Below are 20,422 nucleotides of genomic sequence, written 5' to 3'. Positions count from 1 at the left end.
TGCACGTTTATAGGTTTTGCACTTGGATACAACTGGAGTCATCAGTGTACATGTGGTATTTGCAATACGCCAAGACTGATGACACATCATTTACGTGCGATGAAAAGGGTATAGGACGTCATACCGAACTCTGATACTACCTACCTCCATTGTGGCTGTATGGTACCGTAGATGACAAACGTCAGATATTATGTTACTTTTAGACAAAATAGTATATATGAGGTGACCATGGACATGTCTGGAATACTCCGTGACTCATGCCAGACGTTTGGAGTGAAAGGGGGAGGGGACAGACATGTCTGTATTTTCAAGAATTGGATACGTTGATGACTTATCGTCAGGCCTTAGCTTTGTTGGGATTATTAGACAGACGTTTGGAAAAATTACTAATGAAATCCACCTGTTGTCATTTCAATAGCGTTTCTACTGCGCCACTTAATTGTACCTTCGCCTTCAGGGGTTCAGTTGTCTAACGACTTCTATGCGGTATCCACGTGCCAGAATCGCGTATCTGTGAGTTTAGCTGACTTCTGTTGTTTACGACATCTCAGTTAAGTAACTTCCACATGTTTACACTGTTGATATATGTTCATTTCAGCAAGTAAACAACGCGTGGAGGTTACTTCAGTGAGATGTCATATCCCGGGTTCGATTCCCGGCGGGGTCAGGGATTTTCTCTGCCTCGTGATGGCTGGGTGTTGTGTGCTGTCCTCAGGTTAGTTAGGTTTAAGTAGTTCTAAGTTCTAGGGGACTGATGACCATAGATGTTAAGTCCCATAGTGCTCAGAGCCATTTGAACCATTTTTTTGAGATGTCATATACAACAGAAATCAGCCAAATTCTGAGATACGCGTTTTTGGCATGTTGATATCGCAGTGAATGTCCTTACGTAACTTAAGCTCTTACGATGAAACTGTGACTTCGCAGGGACACTGGCAGAGAAGAAACGCTATTAGAAAGACAGACTAATTTCGTCAGTAAGTTTCCCATTGATTTCGCTGACCCGGTTTTGCTAAGAATAACCACTGTGGCCGGCCGCGGTGGCCGAGCGGTTCTAGGCGCTTCAGTCCGGAACCGCGCGACTGCTACGGTCGCAGGTTCGAATCCTGCCTCGGACATGGATGTGTGTGATGTCCTTAGGTTAGTTAGGTTTAAGTAGTTCTAAGTTCTAGGGGACTGATGACCTCAGATGTTAAGTCCCATAGTGCTCAGAGCCATTTGAACCATTTGAATAACCACTGTGGCTAACACGAAACAGGTTTGTTATTGCGGAGGAGCAGATAGTACGGAGCCGGGCCATTGCCTGTGTGGCAGCGGGAGGCTCTATTATTAGACGAGGAATAAGTTAGATGTAGCGTAGGTTGAGGCGGCAAGCTGCTGTCAATCAACCCCTTGTTAGTCTATGACCGGAGAGAGAGAGAGAGAGAGAGAGAGAGAGCGGGGGGAGGGGGAGGACTTGAGTCGAATATGAGCCTCGCCTAACGCAATCCAAGGGGATTAACCTAGCGATTCGTGGAACACTTTCTCGTTGCCGAGCTGTCGCAACGAGTGAACGAGTGCAGTGGTTGTAGGTTCCGCCGCGTGGTGGCGTGTGTGTGAGTCAGCGGACAGCCTGCGCGCCTCGCTGCCGACAGTTCAGCGTCTCGCGTCGCGCTGTAATACGCTGCTTTCGCGTGGCTACCTACCACACTACTGCTTCTGACGTTCTACCGGGCCTATATCGGAAGCATATCAAAGGTAGGCCTTCTCACCCTCGTATGCGTGTGTTTTTTAATTATTTTAAGAAAATAGTTCCCCCACACTGTTGTGCACAGCAGTGGTCCGAAGCAAAGCTGCAGATATTGCAGTTTTTCCTGAGTAGTGATTAAACTAGAACTGTTTTCATTCTGAGGCCAGATACGTGTCACGTAATTACCCCCGCTGCGATAATTTGATGGGTCGTCGTCGGAAACTGAATTTAGGATACTATTTAAACATCCGTCACAATTCGATAGAGTGGCATTTTCTCCCTATCCAGTATGAGTTTCCTCCTTTCTAGGCGACATCATCACATGTATAACAGAATAATAATTTAAAATGTGACAGAGCGAGGAGGCACGTTTGTGAGCGGAAATCCGTTTCCGGCCATTCAGATATAGGTTTCTCGTGATTTCCCAAAATAGCTCCAGGCAAATGCCGGGATGGTTCCGTTCAAAGGGCACGGCGAAACATTCCGACCTTGTGCTCTGCCTCTTATGTACTCGATGTCGACGGGACGTTACACCCTAATCTTTCTTCCTGCTTTAAAATGCAATTTTCATAAACTTTTGTTTCTGCTCTGAATAGGCTCACTGCATCTGGTTGGTCTTATAGTCTGTGTTTTGTTTGCATGGACTGTACGTAGGTTTCTATGTTTCGCATATTATCGTTGTGGGGTTACTCTTTGAGCACGAGAAACTAATGTAATTACGATCTACAGAGGAAAAGACGGACTGTTGTTTTTGCAGAAGCCCGAAATTTCTTCAAAATATTACATAACTAATGGCTATTTTTATTGAGAAAAACAATATTCATTATTTCCAAATAAATAGACGAACATTCTTGTTCAGGTAAGCTGTGTAAGCAAGATAGCACGTGTATGTGAGAATGCAACAGCAGCCTGTGCACTAATCCGATAACATTCGATATAAACCTCTAAAACTGCTTATAATGAGACAATATTAACTATTTTTGACAGCAAAGAACTGTTTCGTAGTTTGTTATAAACCATGGAATGACAAGATGCATTGGACATTCATTTACCGCCAGCTTCATTAAAATCAACTCAAGAATTCAAATTATTTGTGTTCTTTTTTTCGTAAGTTAAGTCTTACAACGTGTCAAAGGCATTGGCTGGAGACAAGATCTATTTGGCTACCAGTTACTTCCATTGCTAAAACAAACGTCGCTTCGCCTGTTTAAAAAAGGAAAAGACGGAAGGAAAGTGAGTGTTTTCACCCCGTCGATGTCGAGGTCATTCCACACGAACCACAAGATCTGATTGGAGAAGTATTGGAAAAAAGTGGCCGTTTACATCCCAAATGAACCATCTCAGTATTTACCGTAAGCGATTTAGGGAAAGCGCGGAAAAGCTAAATCTGAATGACCTACCTAAGGTTTGAAACACCGGCTCTTCCCCCACCCCCTCCCTCACACACACACACACACACACACACTCACACACACACACACACGTAAAACACACACTCCGAACGAGAGTGTTTTAAAAATAAAGCCAGAATTTCACAATAACGCACACACCAATTGCACTTCTCAGGGTCATTTATAGAATGCAGTACACGTTTCTGAGATTTTATGTTTCCAGAAGTCTACGGTGCAATATTTTCAGTTCCACCAGAAGTTATTCAGAGTCAGTTGTGACCGTCTGAAATTACGTCCACAAGACGTTCATCTCGAACTTTTCTTCCATTTACTGCCACGAAACAACAAAACGAACGTTATTAAGATTATACACCTTTATTCTTTGTGTCTACATATTTACACCCCTCTGCTGCTAGCGGGCTCTGCATTGTAGCATGTAACATGCTGTGTGTAAGATAATTATGTCGGAGCGTGAGAAACGGCGTGCTGTAATCGAGTTTCCAATTCGAAGAGTTCGTCCACACGTGGAACAGCTTGTCCTTCAGCATGACAACACTGGACCACATTCTAGCGCTGCGACATCTGCACCAATACGACGCCTTGGGTTCCCTGTCGTCGATCATCCTCCATATAGTGTCGTCGATCATCCTCCATATAGTGTTCTAAGTCAATAACGAGCATCAAAACGGGTACAAGGATTAGTAAACACTGGGTTGTCGCAGCGAGATTGAATATTGTAACCTCAAATCTTCCAAGAATAAACGAAAAATATACCTATTCAAAAAGGTAGATAAAAATTCACTTGACACCTTCCTGAGAGACAATCTCCACTCTTTCCAAATAAATAAGTGTAGACCAGATGTGGCTTGAACTAGTATCGGCAGCAATTGAAAGATTTATACCAAATAAATTAACAAAAGACGGAGCTGATCCTCCTCGGTACACAAAACGGGTCAGAACACTATTGCAGAAACAACGAAACGAACATACCAAATTTAAACAGACGCAAAGTCCCCAAGATTGGCGATCTTTTACAGAAGATAACAGTTTCCACAACGAAACTTTGTCTCGAAACCTGGCAGAAAATCCAAAGAGTTTCTGGTTGTATGTGAAGTATGTTACCGGCAAGAAACAATCAATGCCTTCTCTGCGTGATAGCCATCGAAGACAGTGCTACCAAATCAGAGGTACTAAACACAGCCTTCCGAAATACCTTCACAAAAGAACATGAAGTTAATATTCCAGAATTCGAATCAATAACAGCTGCCAACATGAGTAATGTAGAAGTAAATGCCCTCGGAGTAGTGAAGCAACTTAAATCCCTTAATAAAGCAAGTCTTCTGGGCCAGACTGTATACCAGTTAGGTTCCTTTCAGAGTATGCTGATGCATTAGCTCCATACTTAACGATCACATACAACCCGACGAAAGATCCGTACCCAAAGACTGGAAAGTTGCACAGGTCACCAATATTCAAGAAAGGTAGTAGGAGTAATCCACCTAATTACAGGCCCATATCATTAATGTCGGTATGCAGCAGGATTCTAGAACATATATTGTGTTCGAACATTATGAATTAGCTCGAAGAAAACGGTCTATTGACACACAGTCAACATGGGTTTAGAAAACATCGTTCTTGTGAAACACAACTAGCCCTTTATTCACATGAAGTGTTGGGTGCTATTGACAAGGGATTTCAGATCGATTCCTTATTTCTCGATTTCCGGAAGGCTTTTGACACTGTACCACACATGCGGCTTGTAGTGAAATTGCATGCTTGTGGAATATCGTTTCTGTTATGTGACTGGATTTGTGGCTTCTTGTCGGAGAGGTCACAGTTCGTAATAAGTGACGGAAAGTTATCGAGTAAAACAGAAGTGATTTCTGGCGTTCCCCAAGGTAGTGTTATAGGACCTTTGCTATTCCTTATCTATATAAACGATTTGGGACACAATCTGAGCAGCCGTCTTAGGTTGTTTGCAGATGACGCTGTCGTTTATCGACTAATAAAGTCATCAGAAGATCAAAACAAATTGCAAAACAATTTAGAAAAGATATCTGAATGGTACGAAAATTGGCAGTTGACCCTAAATAACGAAAAGCGTGAGGTCATTCATATGAGTACGAAAAGGAATTCGTTAAACTTCAGTTACACGATAAATCAGTCAAATCTAAAGGCCGTAAAATTCAACTAAATACCTAGGAATTACAATTACGAACAACTTGCAGTGGAAGGAACACAGAAAATGTTGTGGGTAAGGCTAACCAAAGACTGCGTTTTATTGGCAGGACACTTAGAAAATGTATCATATCTACTAAGGAGACTGCCTACACTACACTTTTCCGTCATCTTCTAGAATATTGCTCCTCGGTGTCGGATCCTTGCCAGATAGGACTGACGGGTTACATCGAAAAAGTTCAAGGAAGGGCAGCACGTTTTGTATTATCGCGAAAAATGAGAGAGTGCCACTGAAATGATACAGGATTTGGACTGGACATCATTAAAAGAAAGGAGTTGTTCGTTGCGACGGAATCTTCTCACGAAATTCCAATCACCAACTTTCTCCTCCGAATGCGAAAATATTTTGTTGACACCGACCTACATAGGGAGAAACGATCACCACGATAAAATAAGGGAAATCAGAGCTTGCACGGAAAGATACAGGTGTTCGTTCTTTCCGCACGCTATACGAGATTGGAATAATAGAAAATTGTGAAGGTGGTTCGACGAACGCTCTGCCAGGCACTTAAATGTGATTTGCAGAGAATCCATGTAGATGTAGATGTAGATAGTCCCGAGTTTGCCTCATCCGAGTTTCGTGTGTTTCCAACACTTAAAGCACACCTTCGAGGACTTCACATTGATAGTGATGAAGCGATGCAAGCAGAGGTGAGGTTGTTGCTCCGCCAAAAAAGCCAGACATTTCGCAGAGAAGTTATCAACAAATTGGTTTCTCGTTGGGAGAAATGTGTTCGTCGCCAGGGTGACTGTGTTGAGAAATAAATATATAGACGCGAAGAATAAACATGTAGAACGTTAATAACGTTTGTTTTATTTAAAAAGCTCTAAGAGTTTTCACATAAATTCGGAGGCACTACTTTTCAGCTCACTCTCGTAGTTACTTACAAAGTACTACTAAAAAGCCGTAAGCAATACAAGCTTTAAGCACCTGCTAGAAATAAAGCTAAAGTTTCTTGGTATAATGAAAACGCCCTGTTTATGGGCGATTTCCGTTTCGCTGTAAATGATTTCCGTTTGTTCGCCAGACTCGCGGACACCAAGCAACGAATTGCGGCCGAATATCCTCGTGTTTAGCCCCGCGCGCTGGAGCACTGCGCAATCCTTATCACAGTATAACTCTATAGCCTTTTCAGTGGGACAAGTTAGCTCCAAGCGCTCACATTTCCCCCATACGTTTCGCTCTACGTTTACCCGTCGAGTAAGTGTGAAGGTTTACTTTCTATGAGCAGTGAGATAGTTCTATCAATGCGTCCACATCTGTACTCCGCAACACGCACTGTGGCGTAATGGAAGCCATACTGGACGAAAAGTCTTACTATCAGCCAGCATATGCCTGGTATATCAAGATTACCGCATCCGCTCAATACATCCCTCTATGTTTCTCACAAAGCATGAAACAGACAGCCAAAACTTCAGCAATTGCAGTAAATTTTTTACGGTATGAAAACTCGTCTCGAATACGATGTATATTTTTTATAGCGGAGGAAGAGAGATATTTATTTATAATAATTCCGTAAGGTGGAGTTCAGAGGGTAATTTAACCGTTTTATTCAATAAAAATCTATGAACGGTTTGCTCGTTGGTGCTCGTCTCGGTATTTTCGGCCAAAGCTCCTCTATGTGGTTTTTCTAACGTTTCGCAGGGACGAGTAGCTATCAATGTAATAGTCATCTTCCATTACCGCTACCAGCAATAGATGACGCGAGGCATTCGAGCAGGCAAAACGTCAGGAAAACCGTAAAAATCCCGAGATGAGCGCCAATCGGCAATATGTCAAGAAGAGGCTGCAAGAGTCATTTTGTAAACTTACTGAACTTTGGAGAAAACATATGTCGACGTGTAGTATTATATTATCAAGCAGATTACACTCTCTACAGTACCGCTGTTACTACTGAAATATCTTTAAAGTAATAGAACTGTTCTTTTCTATCGTCGATAGAGCCGGAATTTATAAAATAGGTTTGGAACGTCGTCCACACAACCACCTCTTCATCTTTGGAAGACTGTGCAGATTCTTCCACAAACGAAAACATAATCTCTTTTCAGGCATCGTTCTGCTGCACTATCGCATGCTGCCACATTAACTCAACTTACCGACGGTTACAGATCGTGGTGCTGCAGTGGTTAAGACTAGAAAAGAAACGAGTTTAAATCATCTTCTGGCTATCCAGAACGCGGGTTTGTTTGGTTTTACTACAACAGATTATTGCAAATTCCGAGTTTATCCCTTTGGAAAGGTCGTAGCCGTTTTTCTCCCCATCCTTCCCCTCTCCGAATTTGTGCTCCATCCCTCATAACCTCGTTGACGAAGGGGTGTTAAATGTTGTGGATTGGCAGTAGTCAACCCACGGAGTTTGGAGGAAGCCGAAAGGCACTCGTTTAAGCTCACGCAGGCTGGCGTGAGGTCTGGAACATGTCAAGGAAATGAGACTAACAAAAAACGTACGTAGCTGCTGGAATACTTAACTTTAATCCATAATTGGTGAACATCGCTCTTGACGGTACATGTTTTACAGCATCAATAGTAACTGGTAGCCGGCTGCGGTGGTCTAGTGGTTCTAGGCGCGCAGTCCGGAACCGCGGGACTGCTACGGTCGCAGGTTCGAATCCTGCCTCGGGCATGGATGTGTGTGATGTCCTTAGGTTAGTTAGGTTTAAGTAGTTCTAAGTTCTAGGGGACTGATGACCACTGAAGTTAAGTCCCATAGTGCTCAGAGCCATTTAGTAACTGGTAATGGCGCCTTGCTAGGTCGTAGCAAATGACGTAGCTGAAGGCTATGCTAACTATCGTCCCGGCAAATGAGAGCGTATTTTGTCAGTGAACCATCGCTAGCAAAGTCGGCTGTACAACTGGGGCGAGTGCTAGGAAGTCTCTCTAGACCTGCCGTGTGGCGGCACTCGGTCTGCAATCACTGATAGTGGCGACACGCGGGTCCGACGTATACTAATGGACCGCGGCCGATTTAAAGGCTACCACCTAGCAAGTGTGGTGTCTGGCGGTGACACCACATTAAACGCTAATCTTTCTTCCCGTTTCAATGATTTAAATGGTAGGTGATTAGCACCTTACCCACAGCGAGTATTTTGCACCCAGTGGCTTCCATCGTTTTCGAAAATGAAGTAGTTTGGAGGTCTCCATTTCACCTCAAATAAGGATCTGCAATGCGTCTCCACGCCAATGCTGGACGGACGGGCAGCTGACATTTTTATTGAGGCAATAGAAAAGCTGGTGCATTGTTACTACAGCTGTCTCCATCGCCATGTTGATTATGCTTCGTAGAACCACTACTGGTCAAAAATTTTCAATCACCCATGATAAAAAACTATGTCTAAATTTTTTCGTGTATCTTCAACATTAGATGCCCTCAGTTTTCTGGCCTCCTTGTCAAGTTCGTGCCATAAGAATTCAATGGGATTGAAGTCGAGTGACTGACTTGGCCAAAATCCCATTCCTCAGTTCCTCACATTTCTCTTTTCTACCGATATACCTTTTGCAGAATTTTGAAGTATGTTTGGGACCATTGTCCTGCTGCATAACAAACCCACGACCAGTAAATCTCCTCCCAGACGAACTGCATTGTTGATAAGGATTCTGTGATATCGTTCCTTCTTTAATGTTTCCCCTTATTTTGCTTGCGTAATAATAGTTTTTTGACCCTGTGCACCGCTTTAAACCTTGTTCAGTAAGAAAGCGTTGCAGTGTTGAAACAGAGACTGGAGCTGCTGGCATACTATTTACTTTCTCGCGAATTTCAAGTGCAGTACGAGTCCTCTGTACACGCATGAACTGATCTTCGCTGTATGATGTTACTCGGTGTCTTCCAGATAGCAAAGAACTTGCACTGGCGCCAGTTTCCTTGAATCACTGCAATGTATGCACCACTGTAGATTGATGTACGCCAACTTTTCTTGCTATTGTCATACTAGAATAGCCATCATGTTTCAGAGCTACCATTACACGACGCTTTTCGGTTCCAATCTCCTGCTTCCACCCCATAAGGAGGTAATATGGTATGAACCTGATAAGGTATAAAAGCACACTGCTAGATGCACCCAGTGTACCCTAAACCAATCCGAACTGATTTCTGCACAGACAGTTGAAGGAATGAGGCCTATTCGAATGGAACTGTATTAGGTAGAGGAACGTCAGAATTGTTGTGGATTCAGATCAGTGCATAAGTGCCCCTGCATGTGAACAACCAGTCCATTACACAACAGAAGCGGCTTAGTCTTTACACGTTTATACTTATTTTATTATAATATCGGGGATGTGGTAGAATATTCGAAACAAAATCGCTGTTTTAACCAAAAATGCGTAGTTGTGATACGTCATTGAAGACTTTAGACCGGTAGTGGACATACGAAACCCTGGATAAAGACTGAACAACTCGTAACAAGCCAAGGATGGTTATTGGGCAGAGATCCGTGTGACCGGGGTCGCCAGATACTGGAAAGGTTTATCACAATGAATTGCACAGTTCGTGAGAGGGGGCGAGTGACATGGAAACTGCATCAGCGTGTCGAACTATCCGTTTCTGTAGACAAAATACAGAGACAGGCGCACAAAATTAAACTCCTTCGACCAGCCCGCAAGCTGCAAGATCGTTCGACATCGAGAATGCGTTAGGTGATATATCGAGACAGCGCAGTGTACAGGGTGTCCCAAGAGGAATGGTCAATATCGAGGGAGATGACAGGACGGTCATTTAAAAGAAAAAGTGTAGTAAACATGAGCTCTACAATGCATACCTTAACAGCTATGAACACTTGTTCAGTACAGGAGATCCGTTTCACACTAGCGACGATGAACAACTGCTAATAGCTCTTCAGAAATGCACGTTAGAGCCCATGTTTACTTGAGATTTTTTCCTTGTTTTGCTCCATACTACCACCACTCAAAATGCGGAAAGCAAAGAGCCTACAGCAGAAGAGATTTGTTTCACAGTATTGAAGATCAAGACCGCTCATACATCTCAAGGTATGCATTTTAGAGTCATTGTTTACTAGACTTTTTGCTTGGAATGATCGTTCATGTCATATCCCAGAATATTGACTATTTCTCCTGTAGATAAGCGATGGTTAGAAGATTGAAATACGGGCTTGTAATACGGGCAAACGATTCCATCATTTTGCTTCGAAACAAAAATGTTGGTTTCGTTTTTGGCCGGGGCCTGACGCCCTCATTGACTTCTTCTTACCGAGAAACACTGAAGTGCCTTTTTTATGTGGGCTAAATATAACATTCCTTCATTCCTATTGTTACTCTGCAATATGAATCACGGACAGTTATCATATGAACCATTCAAGTAGCCAAGGCTGGGTGATACTACACCGCGAATTCTGAGGAAGGGATACTGTTCGTATTATACTGCAGCTTTCTGTTCAGTGTCACAGTGGAACGGGGAAATATAAACTTTCATTTCAGAAGGCAGAGCAAGCAGCCCCGAACGATGACAAGATTTGTATGCTGATGTCGTCGTCAAATATTTATAATTACTCACGAGTCCGGGAATCTGCAAGGCAGACTCTTAAAAAAAATTTCCACTTGCATATTATGACTAATATGTTAATTTAGAAGGAGTGGCTCTATAATGCTGCTGAAGACACACTTGCTTCCAGTGACCTTTGTGAATGCTCTCTCTCTCTCTCTCTCTCTCTCTCTAAAAACTGCAGGAAACAGCTTGTCAGTGTACGGAGAACGCCTAACAAAGCTTGCCTTCTTTTATCGCAGGGCAGACAACTAGTGCTAAGATGAAAATTTGTGACTAAGCTATTCATAATAAAGATTTACTTAACACATTGGAGAAGACGGCCGAGTCTCACACGTTCGTTGGCATAGCCCGTGGCCGAGTAAAACTCGGGCGCCGTCTCGAAAGTGTTAACAGTAACGACAGAGGGAGAAAACGTAATTAACTTGTCTATTGTATTTTCTACATGGGATGGATATCGAGACACTATGATCTAAGTTGATATTTGCAGATATGTCACACATTGCATCTTGCATTCGGCTTCATGATTTCAAATCAATTACAGTATTTGTATCAACAGATGCTGTATCACAATTAAGCCTCATCTTTATGCTTTGGATTAATGTGTGTGGGGAAATTTTACTAGGTGTGGACATTAACGTGTCATGGTCAGCATTTTACACCTGAGCATCCGAAAATGACGTTGAAATAGACTTACCTGTCAGTGTTCCGCGTTTGAGAGATATCTTGTTTGACTTAAGCTTTGTGAAGTGAACGAAAGTGTTTTCGATAATGAAAGTTAGAGCGAAGTACGTTAGTCACAGGGTTTCATTGGTCACAAAGTTTTCAGAGCACGTCATATTCAGGTTGCGAAGTCCTGTAGCACCAAAGTTCTTATCCTGCCTCAGGATATCGAATGTCCATATTCATAGACCTCATTCCAGTATGTCCACCATTGGCACTGATAATAGCGGCGACGCATCGTGGCCTGGAAGCAATGAGGCCTTGGTAGGTCGCTGGAGGTAGTTGGCACCACATCCGCTCACAAAAGTCACCTAATTCCTGTAAATTATCGGGAGAGGGGCGATGAGCGCAGTCACATTCCAGATGTGTTCGATCGAGTTGGGGAGCCAGCACATCAATTGGAACTCGTCACTGCCTTCCTCGAACCACTCCATTACAAAAAAAAGTTCAAATGGGTGTGAAATCTTGTGGGACTTAACTGCTAAGGTTATGAGTCCCTAAGCTCACACACTACTTAACCCAAATTATCCTAAGGGCAAACACACACACCCATGCCCGAGGGAGGACTCGAACCTCCACCGGGACCAGCTGCACAGTCCGTGACTGCAGCGCCTTAGACCGATCGGCTACTTCGTTACACTCCTGGCCTTGTGACGTGTCGCAATATTTTGTTGAAAAATGCCACTGCCATCGAGGAACACGATACGCATGAAGTGGTGAGTAGTGGGACTAGGTTCGTGCTACCCCACTCTCCACTGTTGCCAGATGCATCCAAGATGGCAGCGATGACGTCATCCAATATGGCGGCCTGTAGACTTGTCAACAGTGCATGACGTCATCCAATATAGCGGCCATGACGTCAGCTGATGACGCAAATACCGTTATCCAAGATGGCGGGAAAGTGCCACGCCCCCCTGGTGCGAACTTCAGATTCCATCAGGATAATGCAACACACATCTACTAACCAAAGAAAATGGCGGGAAAATAGCTCACTTGGGCTACCTCCACTAACCTAAGTCACCTGACCACCACCTCTTCCTAGGAACTGGTAGGAAGTTTGAATTTGGGAGGGAAGCAAAGTCAGGTGGGCTACCTCCACTACAATAAGAAAGTGGCGGGAAAGAAAGGGCACTTGGGCTACCTCCACTAACCCAAGTTAAATGGTTCAAATGGCTCTGAGCACTATGGGACTTAACTTATGAGGTCATCAGTCCCCTAGAACTTAGAACTACTTAAACCTAACTAACCTAACGACATCACATACATCCATGCCCAAGGCAGGATTCCAAACTGCGACTGTAGCGGTCGCGTGGTTCCAGACTGTTGCGCCTAGAACAGCTCGGCCACCCCTGCTGGCTAACATAAGTCATCCAACCACCATCTCTTCCTAGGGATTGAGGGAAATTTGAATTTTGGCAGTCAAGAAAGGTCACTTGGGCTATCTCTACTAACCTAAGAAAATGGCGGGAAAGAAAGAGCACTTGGACTAAATCCACTAACGTAAGTCATCCATCCGCAACCTCGTCCTAGGAAATGGCGGGGAGAGGACTTGACCTGTGCTGGACATAAGTCTTTATTTTGCATGCACTATTTATTTAAACAATTAGAGGCAGTATCACCATCAAATGTAGTTGCCATGGGGTCTGGAGTCCAAATGACGTACACTCATGCTCATAAATTAAGGATAATTGCAGAATGCGGTGCCACACAACGTGGCACTACACAAAACTGGCGCTAATAGCATAGGCACATAGGGAACACACACAAAACAGATCTGTGAGTCCACGGTATTGGGGATAAGTTGAGAAAATCGACCCAAAACACATGTGCTACAAAACGCCACTGTTTCCTGTGCATGTACGCCCACATCAATATGGGATATGATCACCGTGCACATGTACACAGGCCGCACAACAGGTTGGCATACTCTGGATCAGGTGGTCGAGCAGCTGCTGGGGTATAGCCTCCCATCCTTGCACCAGTGCCTGTTGGAACTCTTGAAGAGTCCTAGAAGTTTGAAGATGCTAGGGGTTTGCTGTGATATGTCGACCGAATGAGGAAAATGATGGGGGAATAGGTATAAACTGACCGAATATACACCAAAATGTGGGGAAATTGAGGAAGTACTTGTGTATCTTCTGGTTCGTGCAGAACAATTTGTACATGGGAACAAGTATGCTGCAGCAAGAGGAACACGAGAAAATGTCGACATGGAAGCAAAGGGAATCAGAGAAGTAGTCTATTTTTCTCCATCGAGGCAGCATTATACTGTATGTGTATTGAGGTACCAGTGATACACGTGAGGAGACTACTGTATTTCACGCTGTTGAGGAAGACAGAGAACCATCCGCCTCTAAACTTACATGCATCTGCGTAAAAGGATGACAGAGAGTGAACAGGGTGATCGATTGAGATGGAGCTGTAACGATGTACGATTTAATAGTAGACTGGTGATGCATTCTATAGAAGGAGAAGCTGCTGCAGGTCAGTTTTTCCACTGTTCTGTCAGGATGCATCAGTCACGTGACGTAGCCTACATTCGACTCAGATACAGCCTCGCATTCTGTATGTGGTTTGAAGCACTGTCCACTTGCGATCGTTAACGGTAAACGTGTCGGTCATCAGAGGACTTCTATCTCATGTGTGACGAAACGCCACACATTCCTCTAAATGAAATATGCTTTATGTGATGTACTCCACCCCCCTATCGCAACTTGGGTGTAAAATCGAGACTTCAGCTTCATAACTAAGTTAGCGATAGCTGCTTGTGAGGCACTGCAATCCCTGTGTATACATTTACCTGCGGATGTGCTGTTTACAGAGATAGTGGTGGAATGACTTGTAATTTTCATATGTCGGACGCTGCTGTGACTTAGGTTAGTGGAGGTAGCCCAAGTGAGCTATTTTCCCACGATTTTATTAGGTTAGTAGAGGTGTGTTGCATTATCCTGATGGAATTTGAACTTCCTGCTAGGGGGGCGTGGCAGGGGGCCTTATCAAGGGGGTGTGGCACTTTCCTGCCATTTTGGATGACGGTGCTTGCGTCCTCAGGTGACGACACGGCCGCCATTTTGGATAATGTCATGCACTGCTGGCAAGTCTACAGGCCGCCATCTTGGACTACGTCATCGCCGCCATCTTGGATACATCTGGCAACAATGGAGAGTGGGGTAGCATGAACCTAGTCCCACTACTGGGGTGTACGTGGTGTGCAGTCAGTCTACAATACCCCTTGGCTGTCATAGTGGCTTGCACGAGCTCGACTGGATCCATGAATGGCCACGTGAATGTTCTCCAGAGCATAATAGATGATCATTATATTTGGTTTGTGGGGCACTCAACTGTGCGGTTATCAGTGCCTGTACAAGGTTCCAATCTTTGCACTGTCCATACTCGCAACTCACATGAATGACGAAGAAATGATATAGAAGACACGAACACCCAGTTACCGAGCGGAGATAATCCCCGTCCCGGATGGGAATCGAACCTGGGACCCTGTGATCCAGAGGCAGCAGTGCTAGCCACTAGACCATGAGGTGCGGACAGAGCATATAGAACCGCTACCAGTTTGTCTCTGCCCCTCAGTACAGGTGTCAAGGAGTTGTGCCCCTGGAAGAAGACGAATTCGCACCCCCACCCCCTCCCCCCCATCGCCATGATGAAGAAGGTATGAGGATTCAGCAAAAAATGCAATGCTCTGCCACTGCGCCAACGTCCAGTGCCGACGGTCACGTGCCAATTTCAGTCGTAGTTAACGACAACGTCGTATTAACACTGGCACATGCATGCATCATTGGTTGTGAACGCCCATCGTTAGGAGTGTTCAGTGTACTGTGTGTTCAGACATATTCACCGTGCGTCCTGTTTTACCAGTATGCCCAGCCTATGACGTCAGACATCTGTAATGAAGGGTGGACGCCCAACCCCACAACGTCTGCACGTGGTTTCACCTTGGTTTCGCCACGTGTTGAACACACTCACAACAGCACTCCTCAACCAATAAGTTGTTCAGTTTCCGAAATGTTTGTGCCGAACCTCTGGGCTTTCACAATTTACCCTTGGTCAGATTCAGATAGATCGCTCGCTTTGCACATTCGACCCAAGGACAGTACGCTCAATGATACTATATGCACTGTGCGTGTGTGTGACTAGCAATCATTCCTCGCCAAGTGAGGCTGCTATCGCGTGGACGGGCTTATATCGACAGGAGGTTGGTGGTCATAATGTTCTGGTTGATCAGTGTATGTAGAAGTAGATACAATACAGTTACCCATAAAAAACTCCCAAGTCAGATTTTCCATGGAAAAAAGTTTTTTCCATTAAAGTCGATGCAAATTACATTCGAGAAATTAGCCAGCCTCTATAACATGACACTCAATTTACTATGTAAGAAAGAAACTTCGAAGTTGGCCGAGGAAATGGACCAATAATCTGGGAAGGCTGACAGCATATTGCCGCCAAAATCACCTTAGGCACACTCCAAAGCTGCAGGGCCATGTTATCAGTAGTGTGCTGAACAATGACGGGGGTAGCTAAAATAGAGAAACCTCAGTTACCCTTCACGATGTATGATAAAAACATGTCATCATATGGGCAAATCTTCAGCCAGTGAATGCTTCAGCTGCAAAACGACTTTGCAACGTGGGCGTCCGCAGAAATTTATCCAAGAGGGGGCAAGGTTGTAAAATTACAATTGTCGTTTAACTGATGTCGTGAGTTTTAAAACATGTCCTCCGGCAAGAACAATTAATGGTAGAATATATACAAAGCTTACTTTATTTTTACTGATTGATAGTTATCCACTTACTCATTTGGAGGTAGATTATTTTGATAGCCAAATGGTAATCATATTTCAATAGCATACGTAAATACACATTTTTACATTATTAGTATGAATATGGATGCCGCCTTTCTATTGAAATATCTAAAAGCTTCATCTGCAAATGATTAAATCCAAAGTACCCAAGTAGCTATGAAATATATCTAGAAAATATCCATTAAAAATTAGTTCGTATTCCAGTAATGGTGGATAGACACTGAAAATTGAAAAACTGGAATTCAAAAAAGTCACAACGTTTGAGAAAATTTTGTTGATAATCAATTTAAAAAATACCAACAAAACTGCCACATAGATGCTCCTCTAAGTAGACAAACAGAGAATGAACGTTAAAAAAACGCTTATTCAGCGCTGCTGACGCTTTGTTTGCATATAAACCTTCACAGCTTTTTTTAAATTAATTTATTGCATTCTACATCTACATCTACATCTATACTCCGCGAGCCACCTTACGGTGTGTGGCGGAGGGTACTTATTGTACCACTATCTGATCCCCCCTTCCCTGTTCCATTCACGAATTGTGCGTGGAAAGAACGACTGCTTGTAAGTCTCCGTATTTGCTCTAATTTCTCGGATCTTTTCGTTGTGATCATTACGCGAGATATATGTGGGCGGTAGTAATATGTTGCCCATCTCTTCCCGGAATGTGCTCTCTCGTAATTTCGATAATAAACCTCTCCGTATTGCGTAACGCCTTTCTTGAAGTGTCCGCCACTGGAGCTTGTTCAGCATCTCCGTAACGCTCTCGCGCTGACTAAATGTCCCCATGACGAATCGCGCTGCTTTTCGCTGGATCATGTCTATCTCTTCTATTAATCCAACCTGGTAAGGGTCCCATACTGATGAGCAATACTCAAGAATCGGACGAACAAGCGTTTTGTAAGCTACTTCTTTCGTCGATGAGTCACATTTTCTTAGAATTCTTCCTATGAATCTCAACCTGGCGCCTGCTTTTCCCACTATTTGTTTTATGTGATCATTCCACTTCAGATCGCTCCGGATAGTTTCATGATTCATATTTGTTAAAGAAGTCTGGCATAATTAAAGTTGAAGTATATGTGTATGGTAAGCAACATTTTTGGGTTGATTGAGTTACATGTAACTCAGCGCTAGTACACGACTAGATGGACGTGTGAATTCTACCAAATCGCCGGCCCAGTGTGAGCCGAGCGGTTCTAGGCGCTTCAGTCTGGAACCGCGCGACTGCTACGGGCTCAGGTTCGAATCCTGCCTCGGGCATGGGTGTGTGTGATGTCCTTAGGTTAGTTAGGTTCAAGTAGTTTTAAGTTCTAGGGGACTGATGACCTCAGATGTTGAGTCCCATAGTGCTTAGAGCCATTTGAACCATTTTGAAGAGTATTTCCTCTCGCACTCGAAACTGTTAAATCTACAGTATATTACAGGCGCAAAAAATAATTGGTACAAGTTCGTAACAATTCTACTATGATTAAAAAAATCTCTTCCCATATTCCGTGGGGGGGGGGGGGGAGGGGTACGCAACTGCCGTCTCTTCAAACACAGCAACGAATTTTATATACACACGACGTAGCCAAATGATGTCGTACATCTTTAGCTGGTCCTAAACATTCTTTTATCTTCCTCGTGAGTCTCAAGGTAGTTTCCACTCCATACTTCTCATAATAGCTCACTGAACAAGTACGATAACGTTCTGTAATAAATTACGCTTCATGTCTTGATATCGTTTCGGTATCTAGTGTATTAAGCAAAAGTCAGAAAATATATGCCCTTATTTTGCGCAAGTACCTGACATTATGCTCATAAACGAATTTCCTTACTTACAACAGCATACAAAAACACTTAACACATATTGTTGTGGAATCGCTGCGTGCGAAATTGTTATTTTCAGAATGAGATGAATTGTTATTTTGTCTTCCACTCCTGTGGAAGCGGTGAGCTACAAGAATTCACGGCGCAAAAAATTAGCATTCATCAAAGAACAGTGATTCCGTCGATTGTTAAAAAGAACTGTCAATACGTTTCGACCTGACCACATGTAAAAACGATAACCATTGCATTGTTATCAGGAATTTTTGAATTGACAAAATCGGTGCTTGATTTCAGCTATAAAATAGAAGAAGTGTAACTGTCAGCTCCACTTCATATAGCGCGTAATGAGACGAGCTCGACTTTCTGCCCCGAGTCACATGACTTAGATGTTGGTTTCAAGGGTTAACACAGCAGAGATAGGGAAGCGCGCGGTCCGTGGAGTTACCCCACCAGTGGTGCATGGTGGGACGAGCAGCAATCACCGGAACCAACTGCTGCGAGAGTGTGGTGACTTAACGCATTTCGCTGCAGCTTCGATTCAGACTGACTGTTTATGACGAACAGATGGCTATTATTATACAATGTAGGCTTTCACGGTCGGTACTGACTTCCCTTGAAACTTCCGGGGCAATAGGCCGCGGTCGATGTATAAAACTTTCTCCCAAAGTTTCCTCTCCGACTGCGGGAGACAACTGTAGAGGTGAAGTGGCAAACTGCAACCAGAACTCGAGGGATCGCCGAATATATGGGATGAGTAGAGGTCACCACAGTCCATTACGTGACGTCGGCTTCGAGATTACCTCTGATAACGCCAACATTCTCGATTGAAAGTAATCGATCGTCATTCATACGTTGCAACATTGACATCTAAATTTTATCTGATTTAACATATTCCTCTTTTCTGTTAAAATTATTATGATGTTCATAAATCTCAATAGCCCCTCTATACGTGCGATGTTTTCCATATGATGCTCGTCTCACTGAATTTTATGTCATGATCATCCTCTTGGTAAACATGTTCCGCTACGGCCGGTTTATCCGTATGTCCCAGGCGCAGTTCCCCGTGTGTTCAACCAGGCGGGTATTCACATTTCTTTTCGTGATACCAATATAAACCAGTCCACAGCAACGAATTTTATATACACCCGACGTAGCCAAAGGATGACGTACATCTTTAGCTGGTCCTAAACATTCTTTTATCTTCCTCGTGAGTCTGAAGGTAGTTTCCACTCCATACTTCTCAACACCTCCCCCCATGAACCATGGACCTTGCCGTTGGTGTGGAGGCTTGCGTGCCTCAACGATACAGATAGCCGTACCGTAGGTGCAACCACAACGGAGGGGTATCTGTTGAGAGGCCAGACAAACGTGTGGTTCCTGAAGAGGGGCAGCAGCCTTTTCAGTAATTGCAGGGGCAACAGTCTGGATGATTGACTGATCTGGCCTTGTAACATTAACCAAAACGGTCTTGCTGTTGTGGTACTGCGAACGGCTGAAAGCAAGGGGAAACTACAGCCGTACTTTTTCCCGAGGGCATGCAGCTTTACTGTATGATTAAATGATGGCGTCCTCTTGGGTAAAATATTCCATAGGTAAAATAGTCCCCCATTCGGATCTCCGGGCGGGGACTACTCAAGAGGACGTCGTTATCAGGAGAAAGAAAACTGGCATTCTACGGATCGGAGCGTGGAATGTCAGATCCCTTAATCGGGCAGGTAGGTTAGAAAATTTAAAAAGGGAAATGGATAGGTTAAAGTTAGATATTGTGGGAATTAGTGAAGTTCGGTGGCAGGAGGAACAAGACTTCTGGTCAGGTGAATACAGGGTTATAAATACAAAGTCAAATAGGGGTAATGCAGGAGTAGGTTTAATAATAAATAAAAAAGTAGGAGCGCGGGTAAGCTACTACAAACAGCATAGTGAAGTATTATAGTGGCCAAGATAGACACGAAGCCCAAGCCTACTACAATAGTACAAGTTTATATGCCAACTAACTCTGCAGATGACGAAGAAATTGAAGAAATGTATGATGAGATAAAAGAAATTATTAAGGTAGTGAAGTGAGACGAAAATTTAATAGCCATGGGTGACTGGAATTCGACAGTAGGCAAAGGGAGAGAAGGAAACATAGTAGGTGAATATGGATTGGGGCTAAGAAATGAAAGAGGAAGCCGCCTGGTAGAATTTTCTGCAGAGCATGACTTAATCATAGCTAACACTTGGT

At 43.7% G+C, this 20,422-nt stretch overlaps 1 protein-coding gene across 1 annotated transcript in view; it reads left to right on the top strand.

The window, feature by feature from the left end:
• The first annotated feature begins 1,611 nt into the window (after positions 1–1,611).
• LOC124555626 (protein Malvolio) overlaps positions 1,612–20,422 on the top strand; it is a 368,432-nt gene continuing 349,621 nt past the window's right edge. The window contains exon 1 of the mRNA XM_047129599.1: positions 1,612–1,737. The gene's annotated coding sequence lies outside the window, so the exon portion shown is untranslated. The remainder of the gene's footprint in view (positions 1,738–20,422) is intronic.

Source organism: Schistocerca americana, chromosome X (assembly GCF_021461395.2).
Source record: "Schistocerca americana isolate TAMUIC-IGC-003095 chromosome X, iqSchAmer2.1, whole genome shotgun sequence".
Taxonomy (NCBI): Eukaryota; Metazoa; Arthropoda; class Insecta; order Orthoptera; family Acrididae; genus Schistocerca; species Schistocerca americana.
The sequence above is the reverse complement of the archived record's forward strand: the minus strand, read 5'-3'. Positions and strand labels throughout refer to the sequence as shown.